The sequence below is a fragment of the Anomaloglossus baeobatrachus genome, unplaced genomic scaffold, assembly GCF_048569485.1.
Source record: "Anomaloglossus baeobatrachus isolate aAnoBae1 unplaced genomic scaffold, aAnoBae1.hap1 Scaffold_3073, whole genome shotgun sequence".
Lineage (NCBI taxonomy): Eukaryota > Metazoa > Chordata > Amphibia > Anura > Aromobatidae > Anomaloglossus > Anomaloglossus baeobatrachus.
This window is the reverse complement of record NW_027442490.1, coordinates 50,394-63,738: the sequence shown is the minus strand read 5'-3', so window position 1 is coordinate 63,738 and position 13,345 is coordinate 50,394. Positions and strand designations below refer to the sequence as shown.

The 13,345-nt window shown below is 50.3% G+C and overlaps 4 non-coding genes and 2 pseudogenes across 4 annotated transcripts; all 6 read left to right on the top strand.

Moving 5' to 3' along the window:
• The first annotated feature begins 179 nt into the window (after positions 1 to 179).
• Positions 180 to 370, top strand: LOC142268612 (U2 spliceosomal RNA). The gene has a single exon (XR_012734260.1). It is a non-coding gene; the product is annotated as a U2 spliceosomal RNA (small nuclear RNA).
• Positions 371 to 1,757: 1,387 nt separating this feature from the next.
• On the top strand, positions 1,758 to 1,948 carry LOC142268611 (U2 spliceosomal RNA). The gene has a single exon (XR_012734259.1). It is a non-coding gene; the product is annotated as a U2 spliceosomal RNA (small nuclear RNA).
• Positions 1,949 to 3,335: 1,387 nt separating this feature from the next.
• On the top strand, positions 3,336 to 3,526 carry LOC142268610 (U2 spliceosomal RNA). Its single transcript, XR_012734258.1, has one exon. It is a non-coding gene; the product is annotated as a U2 spliceosomal RNA (small nuclear RNA).
• A 1,387-nt stretch (positions 3,527 to 4,913) lies between these two features.
• LOC142268609 (U2 spliceosomal RNA) lies at positions 4,914 to 5,104 on the top strand. The gene has a single exon (XR_012734257.1). It is a non-coding gene; the product is annotated as a U2 spliceosomal RNA (small nuclear RNA).
• Positions 5,105 to 6,491: 1,387 nt separating this feature from the next.
• On the top strand, positions 6,492 to 6,595 carry LOC142268587 (U2 spliceosomal RNA; annotated as a pseudogene).
• Positions 6,596 to 12,024: 5,429 nt separating this feature from the next.
• Positions 12,025 to 12,229, top strand: LOC142268639 (U2 spliceosomal RNA; annotated as a pseudogene).
• Positions 12,230 to 13,345: the final 1,116 nt, after the last annotated feature.

Here is a 13,345-nt window from a genome sequence, read left to right as displayed (position 1 = left end):
GGCGGCTGCAAAACGCACCATTCTTCTTGTTTTGGCTCTGCAAAGCAGCCTTTTCAAGGGTTGGCTTGGGTGACAAAATGTCTTGTGTAGGCGTGGGTTTGTCTCCCTCTCGCTCTCTCTCCCTAAGATGTGTCCGGCATAGGCCAGGGTGCCACTCGAGGCCCAAACCAATTCTGGTTATCGCTTCTCGGCCTTTTGGCTAAGATCAAGTGTAGTATCTGTTCTTATCAGTTTAATATCTGATACGTCCCCTATCTGGGGACCATATATTAAATGGATTTTTAGAACAGGGAGATGGAAAAAGAGCTTGCTCTGTCCACTCCACGCATTGACCTGGTATTGCAGTACCTCCAGGAACGGTGCACCCCTTCTTAACCCAGTTTCCAAAAGCAGAACTCAATTCACCTGATTCATATTAGCCCGATTTAATGAATTGGAAGAAAGCATACGTCTTCATATGCACCTCAATTTGGCCCATTCACTTTTCACACTTCCTCCTTTTGTTTTTTATCTTTCACACTTTTGACTTTCTTTATTCATCCAAATAGCAAACTCATCACCACTCAACCTGACCAACTCGGCTATGTCCCCGTGCTGCAGTTCTCTGTCTTATCTAGATCATTTGCAATTGAATGGAATAGATCCCTTTTGGACAAAGTGGATTCACCTGCTGCTGCAGTGACCACAGGTGTGATAACATCTAGAATTGGCATCTGGTGCGATCTCTCCGCTTCCACTCCAAAGAAAGTTACCTGTTTATTCCTATCATGCATTGGTTTTTGGGGTTTTCTTTGAGTAATGATGATCTCTTTAGTAGTCTGTTGGCGCCCTCTCCTGGAGGAATAGTTTGCTTGCTCTTGGACATTCTAAAAGAGAGGTCATGATAGACATTGAGCTTCTGAGCTCAATTGGGGAAAGTCATGGGTGATGAATGTTTGCAACCTACTGCGAAGCCTCATACCGCAATATAAGGAACGTCAAATACTAAGAAAGGGCGGCCTATGAAAGAATTACTACTTTCAATAAGTACACTTAAACGGCTAATTGGGAATAGAAAAACTGTAAAAAGCCCTCTGAGAAAGCCCCCCTCTAACCTTTGATAGTAAGCTTTTCTGTAGTCTGCCTGTTGATGTATTTTCCGTTTGAACTGTGCACAACATGAAGAGACGGAACACTGGCGGCTTGTCACAATGCCCCCCGATGACATCACAATAGCGCTGCTGCCTAGAAAACAAGCTGCGCAGAAGAAGTTGTTCTTTGGGTGGGAGGGTGGGCTAGTGGAAGGAGGGGGCAATCTCTTTTTTTCCCGGGTGGTAGGGGGATGACAGGAGAAGGGAAGCGGGTGGTGAGAAAGGTACAGAGGGCAGGGTTTGGGGGCTGGGAAGGAAAGGGAAAAGATTAGGGTTTGGGGATGATGAAAGGGCTTTCTACGGGTAAGGATGGCAAAGGGTGGCAGTGACGGAAAGTCAGGCAACCTGTCCTGTCCGTCTTTTTGTATCGTGAATTGGAAAGACTGCAAGGGGGAGGGGAGTTGCTTGCGCCCTAAAGGAGGAGTTATTCAGATTCATTGCAGTGGGCGGCGGCTGCAAAACGCACCATTCTTCTTGTTTTGGCTCTGCAAAGCAGCCTTTTCAAGGGTTGGCTTGGGTGACAAAATGTCTTGTGTAGGCGTGGGTTTGTCTCCCTCTCGCTCTCTCTCCCTAAGATGTGTCCGGCATAGGCCAGGGTGCCACTCGAGGCCCAAACCAATTCTGGTTATCGCTTCTCGGCCTTTTGGCTAAGATCAAGTGTAGTATCTGTTCTTATCAGTTTAATATCTGATACGTCCCCTATCTGGGGACCATATATTAAATGGATTTTTAGAACAGGGAGATGGAAAAAGAGCTTGCTCTGTCCACTCCACGCATTGACCTGGTATTGCAGTACCTCCAGGAACGGTGCACCCCTTCTTAACCCAGTTTCCAAAAGCAGAACTCAATTCACCTGATTCATATTAGCCCGATTTAATGAATTGGAAGAAAGCATACGTCTTCATATGCACCTCAATTTGGCCCATTCACTTTTCACACTTCCTCCTTTTGTTTTTTATCTTTCACACTTTTGACTTTCTTTATTCATCCAAATAGCAAACTCATCACCACTCAACCTGACCAACTCGGCTATGTCCCCGTGCTGCAGTTCTCTGTCTTATCTAGATCATTTGCAATTGAATGGAATAGATCCCTTTTGGACAAAGTGGATTCACCTGCTGCTGCAGTGACCACAGGTGTGATAACATCTAGAATTGGCATCTGGTGCGATCTCTCCGCTTCCACTCCAAAGAAAGTTACCTGTTTATTCCTATCATGCATTGGTTTTTGGGGTTTTCTTTGAGTAATGATGATCTCTTTAGTAGTCTGTTGGCGCCCTCTCCTGGAGGAATAGTTTGCTTGCTCTTGGACATTCTAAAAGAGAGGTCATGATAGACATTGAGCTTCTGAGCTCAATTGGGGAAAGTCATGGGTGATGAATGTTTGCAACCTACTGCGAAGCCTCATACCGCAATATAAGGAACGTCAAATACTAAGAAAGGGCGGCCTATGAAAGAATTACTACTTTCAATAAGTACACTTAAACGGCTAATTGGGAATAGAAAAACTGTAAAAAGCCCTCTGAGAAAGCCCCCCTCTAACCTTTGATAGTAAGCTTTTCTGTAGTCTGCCTGTTGATGTATTTTCCGTTTGAACTGTGCACAACATGAAGAGACGGAACACTGGCGGCTTGTCACAATGCCCCCCGATGACATCACAATAGCGCTGCTGCCTAGAAAACAAGCTGCGCAGAAGAAGTTGTTCTTTGGGTGGGAGGGTGGGCTAGTGGAAGGAGGGGGCAATCTCTTTTTTTCCCGGGTGGTAGGGGGATGACAGGAGAAGGGAAGCGGGTGGTGAGAAAGGTACAGAGGGCAGGGTTTGGGGGCTGGGAAGGAAAGGGAAAAGATTAGGGTTTGGGGATGATGAAAGGGCTTTCTACGGGTAAGGATGGCAAAGGGTGGCAGTGACGGAAAGTCAGGCAACCTGTCCTGTCCGTCTTTTTGTATCGTGAATTGGAAAGACTGCAAGGGGGAGGGGAGTTGCTTGCGCCCTAAAGGAGGAGTTATTCAGATTCATTGCAGTGGGCGGCGGCTGCAAAACGCACCATTCTTCTTGTTTTGGCTCTGCAAAGCAGCCTTTTCAAGGGTTGGCTTGGGTGACAAAATGTCTTGTGTAGGCGTGGGTTTGTCTCCCTCTCGCTCTCTCTCCCTAAGATGTGTCCGGCATAGGCCAGGGTGCCACTCGAGGCCCAAACCAATTCTGGTTATCGCTTCTCGGCCTTTTGGCTAAGATCAAGTGTAGTATCTGTTCTTATCAGTTTAATATCTGATACGTCCCCTATCTGGGGACCATATATTAAATGGATTTTTAGAACAGGGAGATGGAAAAAGAGCTTGCTCTGTCCACTCCACGCATTGACCTGGTATTGCAGTACCTCCAGGAACGGTGCACCCCTTCTTAACCCAGTTTCCAAAAGCAGAACTCAATTCACCTGATTCATATTAGCCCGATTTAATGAATTGGAAGAAAGCATACGTCTTCATATGCACCTCAATTTGGCCCATTCACTTTTCACACTTCCTCCTTTTGTTTTTTATCTTTCACACTTTTGACTTTCTTTATTCATCCAAATAGCAAACTCATCACCACTCAACCTGACCAACTCGGCTATGTCCCCGTGCTGCAGTTCTCTGTCTTATCTAGATCATTTGCAATTGAATGGAATAGATCCCTTTTGGACAAAGTGGATTCACCTGCTGCTGCAGTGACCACAGGTGTGATAACATCTAGAATTGGCATCTGGTGCGATCTCTCCGCTTCCACTCCAAAGAAAGTTACCTGTTTATTCCTATCATGCATTGGTTTTTGGGGTTTTCTTTGAGTAATGATGATCTCTTTAGTAGTCTGTTGGCGCCCTCTCCTGGAGGAATAGTTTGCTTGCTCTTGGACATTCTAAAAGAGAGGTCATGATAGACATTGAGCTTCTGAGCTCAATTGGGGAAAGTCATGGGTGATGAATGTTTGCAACCTACTGCGAAGCCTCATACCGCAATATAAGGAACGTCAAATACTAAGAAAGGGCGGCCTATGAAAGAATTACTACTTTCAATAAGTACACTTAAACGGCTAATTGGGAATAGAAAAACTGTAAAAAGCCCTCTGAGAAAGCCCCCCTCTAACCTTTGATAGTAAGCTTTTCTGTAGTCTGCCTGTTGATGTATTTTCCGTTTGAACTGTGCACAACATGAAGAGACGGAACACTGGCGGCTTGTCACAATGCCCCCCGATGACATCACAATAGCGCTGCTGCCTAGAAAACAAGCTGCGCAGAAGAAGTTGTTCTTTGGGTGGGAGGGTGGGCTAGTGGAAGGAGGGGGCAATCTCTTTTTTTCCCGGGTGGTAGGGGGATGACAGGAGAAGGGAAGCGGGTGGTGAGAAAGGTACAGAGGGCAGGGTTTGGGGGCTGGGAAGGAAAGGGAAAAGATTAGGGTTTGGGGATGATGAAAGGGCTTTCTACGGGTAAGGATGGCAAAGGGTGGCAGTGACGGAAAGTCAGGCAACCTGTCCTGTCCGTCTTTTTGTATCGTGAATTGGAAAGACTGCAAGGGGGAGGGGAGTTGCTTGCGCCCTAAAGGAGGAGTTATTCAGATTCATTGCAGTGGGCGGCGGCTGCAAAACGCACCATTCTTCTTGTTTTGGCTCTGCAAAGCAGCCTTTTCAAGGGTTGGCTTGGGTGACAAAATGTCTTGTGTAGGCGTGGGTTTGTCTCCCTCTCGCTCTCTCTCCCTAAGATGTGTCCGGCATAGGCCAGGGTGCCACTCGAGGCCCAAACCAATTCTGGTTATCGCTTCTCGGCCTTTTGGCTAAGATCAAGTGTAGTATCTGTTCTTATCAGTTTAATATCTGATACGTCCCCTATCTGGGGACCATATATTAAATGGATTTTTAGAACAGGGAGATGGAAAAAGAGCTTGCTCTGTCCACTCCACGCATTGACCTGGTATTGCAGTACCTCCAGGAACGGTGCACCCCTTCTTAACCCAGTTTCCAAAAGCAGAACTCAATTCACCTGATTCATATTAGCCCGATTTAATGAATTGGAAGAAAGCATACGTCTTCATATGCACCTCAATTTGGCCCATTCACTTTTCACACTTCCTCCTTTTGTTTTTTATCTTTCACACTTTTGACTTTCTTTATTCATCCAAATAGCAAACTCATCACCACTCAACCTGACCAACTCGGCTATGTCCCCGTGCTGCAGTTCTCTGTCTTATCTAGATCATTTGCAATTGAATGGAATAGATCCCTTTTGGACAAAGTGGATTCACCTGCTGCTGCAGTGACCACAGGTGTGATAACATCTAGAATTGGCATCTGGTGCGATCTCTCCGCTTCCACTCCAAAGAAAGTTACCTGTTTATTCCTATCATGCATTGGTTTTTGGGGTTTTCTTTGAGTAATGATGATCTCTTTAGTAGTCTGTTGGCGCCCTCTCCTGGAGGAATAGTTTGCTTGCTCTTGGACATTCTAAAAGAGAGGTCATGATAGACATTGAGCTTCTGAGCTCAATTGGGGAAAGTCATGGGTGATGAATGTTTGCAACCTACTGCGAAGCCTCATACCGCAATATAAGGAACGTCAAATACTAAGAAAGGGCGGCCTATGAAAGAATTACTACTTTCAATAAGTACACTTAAACGGCTAATTGGGAATAGAAAAACTGTAAAAAGCCCTCTGAGAAAGCCCCCCTCTAACCTTTGATAGTAAGCTTTTCTGTAGTCTGCCTGTTGATGTATTTTCCGTTTGAACTGTGCACAACATGAAGAGACGGAACACTGGCGGCTTGTCACAATGCCCCCCGATGACATCACAATAGCGCTGCTGCCTAGAAAACAAGCTGCGCAGAAGAAGTTGTTCTTTGGGTGGGAGGGTGGGCTAGTGGAAGGAGGGGGCAATCTCTTTTTTTCCCGGGTGGTAGGGGGATGACAGGAGAAGGGAAGCGGGTGGTGAGAAAGGTACAGAGGGCAGGGTTTGGGGGCTGGGAAGGAAAGGGAAAAGATTAGGGTTTGGGGATGATGAAAGGGCTTTCTACGGGTAAGGATGGCAAAGGGTGGCAGTGACGGAAAGTCAGGCAACCTGTCCTGTCCGTCTTTTTGTATCGTGAATTGGAAAGACTGCAAGGGGGAGGGGAGTTGCTTGCGCCCTAAAGGAGGAGTTATTCAGATTCATTGCAGTGGGCGGCGGCTGCAAAACGCACCATTCTTCTTGTTTTGGCTCTGCAAAGCAGCCTTTTCAAGGGTTGGCTTGGGTGACAAAATGTCTTGTGTAGGCGTGGGTTTGTCTCCCTCTCGCTCTCTCTCCCTAAGATGTGTCCGGCATAGGCCAGGGTGCCACTCGAGGCCCAAACCAATTCTGGTTATCGCTTCTCGGCCTTTTGGCTAAGATCAAGTGTAGTATCTGTTCTTATCAGAACAAACTGAGCTAGCTACACTTGACGAGATACGATCAGGGAGACAAGCTCCGAAGCCCAGCCGAGACCGAAAGAGGGAGATCGGACGGAAGAAGAGCTTGGCAGAAAGAAGCAAGAAGACGAAGGCTCGGAGAAGACTTGGGGAGACCAGAGGAACTTCGAGGAGGAACACAGCGGGAGAAGACACCCGGAGAAGAATCCAAGATCCAGCTCCGGGAACTCAAGCAGGAACCAGCCATGGCAAGCAAGCCAGAGAAGGCAGCCAAGAAGGCTCAGGACCCAGGGACCTCCAGGAAGGCTCATCCAGAGGCTTCTTCGGCCCAAGAGGCCCCTACCTCCGACGCCAGCCAGCCGGAGGGAGCCCGGACGCCGCCTGAAAAGGCTCCAACCCTGGAGCCTTGGATGCGGCAGACGGTCGCCCTGAAGCTGAAGGCGGTGGATGGTAGGTTGCCGGACATGTCCAGCGACGTGTTCTGCAAGAAGATGATTCTGGATCAGGGCTTCTCCAGGGCGGAAACCCTGAGTGTCCAGACCTTCATGACTGGCATTTTTCTGGTAACCTTTGCCACGGTGAATGCCTGCAGGAGATACTGGGAGGCGATGAACGCAGCGATGCCGGACTCCCCTTTTCATTCTTTTTTAGGATCCTGTCCTATACAGAGGGATGAGAAGAGGATCACGGTCTCCATGCGGAACCCGCACACCCCAGGAAGAGACATCTCCACGTTCCTGGGACGTCTCTGCACAGTGGTGAGGGAGCCATCCCACATTCTTAACGGCAACGGATTCTGGACGGGTAAGTGGTCAGTAACCGTTCGACTCCACAGGGATCCAGCATCCGAGGATGGTCTCCAGCACCTGCCCCCGACATTCTCTCTGGGAAACTCCTTTGGTCTCATCTACTACCCGGACATGCCACACAACTGCAGGAAATGTGGCGGGAAAGGGCATTCGATGAAGACCTGCAAGGAGGACGCCTGCAGGGTTTGCCGGGTGACAGGACACAGCTCCAAGGACTGTCCAAAGAAGAAGACTTGCAACCTATGTGGACAGGCGGACCACCTTTACAAGGACTGCCCACAGCGGGAGAAATCCTGGGCAAGGGTTGCCGCGGCGACCCAGTATCGGGTAGTCACAGCTTCGTCGACCAAGGCAGCTACGACCAAGGCCACAGAGGCCAAGGACAAGGCGGCCAAGAACCCAGCGACCGTGGCTCCAGCCGATGCCCCAGCAGCCACGGAGTCCAGGGAAAAGAAGGGTAAGAAAACTGTTGCCCCCTCCCTGGCCCCCCCCCCTGTCACCCCTGTCCAAACCCCTCCCCCCCCGGCCAACCCTACTGAGGATTCCACTACCTCCACCTCATTTCCCTACTCCTCAGTTGGTCTCCTCACCCCCCCCCCAAAGCCCACTCTCCCTCCCCAGACCATGAGAGCAGAGGGCCTCAGCACTCTTGCACTTTTCACCGAGGAGGATTTTCCAGCTCTTGTCTCCTCAGGTACAGGCCAAAGGAAAAGGAAGGTGGAAGATAGTCCTGTCGCAGAACCTTCCAAGCTGTTCATTGTGGACCCCAATCCACCCCAGGAAGAGGAGGATGGCCTCCTCCCAGAACCGGACGTGTTGGAGCAGATGGTGGAGTCCCTTGTGGCCGAAGAAGAAATGGAGGAGTCGGAAGCCACTGAGGCACCATCCCTGCTCGATCAGCTAGAAGAAGAGGGTCTGCTGGAGATACCCTTACCAGCAGGTGCCAAAGAGGAAGAACCGCCCGACCGGAGTGGTAACTAAGGCACACCGCCTGCTCTAACTTTCTCTTTCCTCCAATGACTGCTAACATTAACATCTTTTCCATTAATGTTAGGAGCATCAGAGACAAGTTCCGACGTCAGACAATTTTTGCGTTCCTTAACACTCAGTCTAGTGATGTATTTTTCCTGCAGGAATGCTCCCTTCCCTCCTCTAGGTCCTTCAACCATCTGGCCAGGGAGTGGACCCATGGCCCATCCTACTGGTCTGGCTGGGGCGACTGTAGGTCCGCGGGGGTCGCCGTGCTGATCAGGGGAAGCGCCTTCACATTGGACTCTGTTCAGGAAATCGTCTGCGGCAGGTTACTGCTCGTGGATGGCACCTGGGCGGGAGAACCTGTCAGGTTCATCAATGTGTATGCTTCTCCTGTGAAGAGCGATCGACTGGAGCTCCTCCAAGCCCTGCGCCCTCAGCTCGCTACCGCCAGGACGGTAGTGATGGCCGGGGATTTCAACTGCCCGATTGAGGAGGATGGACGCAGTTCTGGAACGGCTGCCAAGTTGGACGTCACATCCAAACTGCTCATTGAGATGGTGACCGAAGCCTCTCTTGTGGACGTTGTTGGCTCCATCGGACTCGGATCCGTGAACTATTCATGGTGCCGATCCGATGGCTCGCTGCGTTCCAGGATTGACTTTGTGTTTACCTCTCGGGCGGTTGGGCGGAGTGGGCACTCGATGGTCCCCTGCTTCTTCTCTGACCACAGAGCCATTCACTTTCAAGGTGTGCTGGGCCATGGCTTCCCCATTGGCCCGGGCTCCTGGAAGCTGAACTGCTCTCTGCTGGAAAAGGGTGAGATTCTGGAGGAGCTTAGAGCTGCCTACTCCACGTGGCGGGCCTACAAGGCGGGCTTCCAGTCTGTTTCTGACTGGTGGGAATACGTTAAACTCGAGTTCCGTTTCTTCTTTCAGGCAAAGAGTCAACAACAGGCGTGTCTGAAGAGGAGGGACTTCAGGAGACTCCAGCGTGAGCTGCGTTCCCTGCAGGACCTTCTTCGATGCGGCTGGGACGTGAGAGAGGAGCTGGAGGAGACTAAGAGGAGCCTGAAAAGGCACTTCGAGGAGGAGTCCGAGCGAATTGTCTTCCGTTCCAAAGTGGAGAACCTGGAGAAGGGTGAGAAATGTAACTCGTTCTTTTTCAGGAAACTCCACGCCGGTCACACGCCCATGAATGAACTACGAGACGAGAGTGGAAGCATACGATGCGGGAAAGAGAATGTGATGAAGGTCGTCAGCGACTTCTACAGCGAACTCTACGCCCGCAAGACTACTGACCCCGAGGCCGCCGATAAGTTCCTGTCAGGTATCACTAACCATCTTGACCCTGCAGACGCGGCGGCCATGGACGTTCCTCTGACGGTGGACGAGCTGCTCTCGGCCGCCAAATCCTTTAGTTCTGGCAGGACACCGGGCAGTGACGGCCTCCCAGCAGAGCTCTATGTAGCGCTGGGAGACCTAATCTGTCCGGACCTGTTAGGGCTGTATGAGGAGATGGTGGTGGAGGGCAGAATGCCTCCATCTCTGAGGGAAGGAATGGTCACGATCCTGTACAAGCGTAAAGGAGAGAGGTGCGACCTGAAGAATTGGCGTCCCATCACCCTTCTGAATGTCGACTACAAGATCCTGGCCAAGACGATGGCAACGAGACTGAAGACGGTTATCGGACGGATCATCCACCCGGATCAGACCTGCGGCATCCCCGGACGTCGCATCGCAGACAGCCTGGCTCTCATGCGGGACACGGTCGAGTACATCAAAGCCCGCCGGGTGCACGCAGCCCTGATCTCGTTGGATCAGGAAAAGGCCTTCGACCGTGTTTCCCATGAGTTCCTGGGCAAAGCTCTGCACAGGTTAGGTTTGGGTAACATGTTTTGTTTGTATGTCCAACTAATGTATTTTGATATTCACAGCTCGGTGTTGGTAAACGGCTGGAAGACTGACCCCTTCCCGGTCCTCTCAGGGGTCAGACAAGGCTGTCCTCTGTCACCTCTTCTTTTTGTTTGTGTTATAGAACTCTTTGCAGAGGCTATCCGGCGGAATGGAGAGATCAGAGGGATCACCGCACCAGGACCAGAACGCTTCGAGGTCAAGTGCTCGCTCTACATGGACGACGTGACCGTCTTCTGCGCGGACCGGCGCTCAGTCGACACCCTCGTCCAGACCTGTGAGACCTTCGGACGGGCTTCGGGAGCCAAAGTCAACTGCGGGAAGTCGGAAGCCATGCTCTTCGGGGACTGGCAGCCGGCCTCTTCCGCCCCCTTCCCTTTCAGCATCCAGCCGGATTTCATCAAGGTTCTTGGAGTCTGGTTCGGGAAGGAAGGAGCAGCCCTCAAGTCCTGGGAGGAACGCTTGACCAAGATCACCCAACGGATCGGTCTGTGGAGCCTCAGACGCCTCACCTGTGAGGGCAAAGCACTGGTCCTGCGTAACGAGGTACTGCCCGTGCTGCAGTACACGGCCCAGGCCTGGCCCCCCCTTGCCACCGTGTGCAGGGCCATTACCAGGACGGTGTTTCGTTTTGTCTGGGGATCCAAGATGGACAGAGTAAAGCGGAGCATCATGTACAAGGATCCTCGCAAGGGTGGGAAGGGCGTACCCGATATCCCCACCCTCCTGCGATCCTCCTTCGTATGTGACTGCGTTCGCCGAACTCTGCGAGTCAAGAGAGGTTCCGCGGGTGGGTCCATGTCTCGCTTCTTCCTGCTCCCCCTTTGGAGACGGTTAGGCTGGGACAAGTGGGACAGCTCCTTCCCCTACAACTGGACGGCGCCATGGTTCTACGGAGACGTGGTTCGGTTTGTGAGGGAACACCAACTGGAGGGACTCAAGCCTGATTTGTGGAAGCCAAAGACTATCCACAAACTCATCAGAGCCAAGGACGAAATGGAGAACATTCCAGGACTTCATCACGACACACTGGAGACTGTTTGGACAAACGTGTCATCGGCTGGATTGACCAACGGGCACAAGGACTTGTCATGGATGGCGATACAGGGCGGACTGCCCGTCCGGTCATTCATGCACGCCCGGAACCTGTGCAAAACCCGGTACTGCCCAAGGTGCCCCTTCGTGGAGGAAACATCGCTGCACGCCTTTTGGGACTGCCGTTTCGCACAGCGCCTGTTGGTTGCCCTGGAGGATGACCTGAGGAACTCCGTCCCCAGAGGGAGCCTATCGTACCATTCCGTACTTTATGGACTCTTCCCTGGGACTCACACCGTTGGAGCCATCCAGGAGGCTTGGCGCCTTATGAACTGCTTTAAGGACGCTATTTGGGTCGCCAGGAACCGGCTCATCTTGAAGAGGGAGAGGATGTCTATCCAGGATTGCCGCAGGCTGATCCACAGCCTGCTCAGAGACTATTCCATCATGGACAGTCCGGACGACAGCGCCGAGGAGGAGGTTTAGACCTCTTCCATGCCCCCTCCCTCCTTTTCCCGTTATGTGCGTCTTTCAATAAAGCTTCGGGCCTGTGACTTCCCCACCCTATCCCCCTTTTCCCCTACCCCCATCCCCCAATCGCCGGTTCGTCGTTATTTATTGTCTAACTTTTTCTTTCAGCTTGAGTGTTATGGATAAGCATAGGAGCGTGATGTATAGTTTAGTGCGTCGTACTCTATGGCTATGTAAGAAGGATTGTATATTTCTGTGTGTACGGGGCTGCGGCACTGTACACGGTTTGTTACCTTTTTGTGAGTAGTGCATGATAATAAAGATGCTGTTAAATCAAAAAATCTGTTCTTATCAGTTTAATATCTGATACGTCCCCTATCTGGGGACCATATATTAAATGGATTTTTAGAACAGGGAGATGGAAAAAGAGCTTGCTCTGTCCACTCCACGCATTGACCTGGTATTGCAGTACCTCCAGGAACGGTGCACCCCTTCTTAACCCAGTTTCCAAAAGCAGAACTCAATTCACCTGATTCATATTAGCCCGATTTAATGAATTGGAAGAAAGCATACGTCTTCATATGCACCTCAATTTGGCCCATTCACTTTTCACACTTCCTCCTTTTGTTTTTTATCTTTCACACTTTTGACTTTCTTTATTCATCCAAATAGCAAACTCATCACCACTCAACCTGACCAACTCGGCTATGTCCCCGTGCTGCAGTTCTCTGTCTTATCTAGATCATTTGCAATTGAATGGAATAGATCCCTTTTGGACAAAGTGGATTCACCTGCTGCTGCAGTGACCACAGGTGTGATAACATCTAGAATTGGCATCTGGTGCGATCTCTCCGCTTCCACTCCAAAGAAAGTTACCTGTTTATTCCTATCATGCATTGGTTTTTGGGGTTTTCTTTGAGTAATGATGATCTCTTTAGTAGTCTGTTGGCGCCCTCTCCTGGAGGAATAGTTTGCTTGCTCTTGGACATTCTAAAAGAGAGGTCATGATAGACATTGAGCTTCTGAGCTCAATTGGGGAAAGTCATGGGTGATGAATGTTTGCAACCTACTGCGAAGCCTCATACCGCAATATAAGGAACGTCAAATACTAAGAAAGGGCGGCCTATGAAAGAATTACTACTTTCAATAAGTACACTTAAACGGCTAATTGGGAATAGAAAAACTGTAAAAAGCCCTCTGAGAAAGCCCCCCTCTAACCTTTGATAGTAAGCTTTTCTGTAGTCTGCCTGTTGATGTATTTTCCGTTTGAACTGTGCACAACATGAAGAGACGGAACACTGGCGGCTTGTCACAATGCCCCCCGATGACATCACAATAGCGCTGCTGCCTAGAAAACAAGCTGCGCAGAAGAAGTTGTTCTTTGGGTGGGAGGGTGGGCTAGTGGAAGGAGGGGGCAATCTCTTTTTTTCCCGGGTGGTAGGGGGATGACAGGAGAAGGGAAGCGGGTGGTGAGAAAGGTACAGAGGGCAGGGTTTGGGGGCTGGGAAGGAAAGGGAAAAGATTAGGGTTTGGGGATGATGAAAGGGCTTTCTACGGGTAAGGATGGCAAAGGGTGGCAGTGACGGAAAGTCAGGCAACCTGTCCTGTCC